This window comes from Cicer arietinum, chromosome 2 (assembly GCF_000331145.2).
Source record: "Cicer arietinum cultivar CDC Frontier isolate Library 1 chromosome 2, Cicar.CDCFrontier_v2.0, whole genome shotgun sequence".
Taxonomy (NCBI): Eukaryota; Viridiplantae; Streptophyta; class Magnoliopsida; order Fabales; family Fabaceae; genus Cicer; species Cicer arietinum.
In genome coordinates, this window is record NC_021161.2 from 22882830 (window position 1) to 22884406 (window position 1577).

Sequence of the window (1577 nt, forward strand, 5' to 3'; positions counted from 1 at the left end):
ACCTTAGTTTAGTTTGTGAAGTGACACCAGAAAGTATTAAATTGGGAATGTTGAAGGTAACTAGTGGACTATTGGAAGAGATTGAAAAGAGTCAGAAGTTGGATTTGTATCTTTTAGATAAGTTACAGTCGATTGACCAAGGGAGAGAACCTGACTTTAAAATAGGTGTGGATGGAATTTTGAGATTTAAGGAGAGGATTTGTGTTCCCGATGTAGAGGAGTTAAGAAAGATGATCTTAGAGGACATAGGAGTTGTCTAAGTATTCACCCTGGAGCCACAAAGATGTATAAGGACCTCAAGAAGATATTTTGGTGGCCTAAAATGAAAAGAGATGTTGCTGAATTTGTGTATGCTTGTTTGACTTGCCAAAAATCTAAGGTAGAACATCAAAAACCTTCAGGTTTGATGCAACCTTTGAGCATTCCCGAATGGAAGTGGGATAGCATCTCTATGGACTTTGTTGTAGGCTTACCTCGAACTCCAAAAAGGTACAATAGCATTTGGGTCATTGTGGATAGATTAACTAAGTCTGCTCACTTTATTCCGATAAACATAACTTATTCTATGGAAAGGTTAGCTGAAATATATATAAAGGAAATTGTGAAGTTGCATGGAATCCCATCAAGTATAGTCTCGGACAGAGACCCTAGGTTTACCTCTAAGTTTTGGCAAGGTTTACAAAGCGCTTTAGGTACGAACCTTAGGATGAGTTCAGCCTATCACCCACAAACAGATGGTCAGACTGAGCGAACCAATCAATCCCTAGAAGACTTGTTGAGAGCTTGTGTGTTGGAACAAAATGGAAGTTGGGATAGCTTTTTGCCACTTATAGAGTTTACCTATAACAATAGTTTCCACTCTAGCATTGGAATGGCCCCTTTTGAGGCGTTGTATGGGAGAAGATGTAGGACCCCTCTGTGTTGGTTTGAGACGGGTGATAGCCTTGTGTTAGGACCCGAGATTGTTCAACAGACTATGGATAAAGTAAAAATGATTCAGGAAAAGATGAGAGCATCTCAAAGTAGGCAAAAGAGTTACCATGATAAAAGAAAGAAAAACCTCGAATTTCAAGAAGGTGATCATGTATTTCTGACAGATACTCCAACAACTGGGGTTGGTTGGGCATTAAAAATGCGAAAGCTTACTCCTCGGTTTATAGGACCCTACCAGATTCTTAAACGTGTCGGTAACGTGGCATATCAGATCGCGTTACCTCTTTCTCTTTCAAATCTTCATAGTGTCTTTCATGTGTCCCAACTTCGCAAGTACATTTTCGATCCTTCGCACGTGATTGAGTCAGACAAGGTCCAAATAAAAGAGAATCTAAATTTTGAGACCTTACCGCTACGGAAGAGGACCAAAAGACCAAAGGATTAAGGGGTAAGACGATTTCATTGGTTAAGGTTGTCTGGGGAGGTGCTACTGGTGAAAGTGCTACGTGGGAGGTCGAAAGCCAGATGCGCGATTCTTATCCAGAACTGTTCTTGTCAGGTAAATTTCGAGGACGAAATTTTCTTCAACAGGGGGAGAAATGTAACACCCCAATTTCTCATTATCTTATTTTAAATAGTATAAC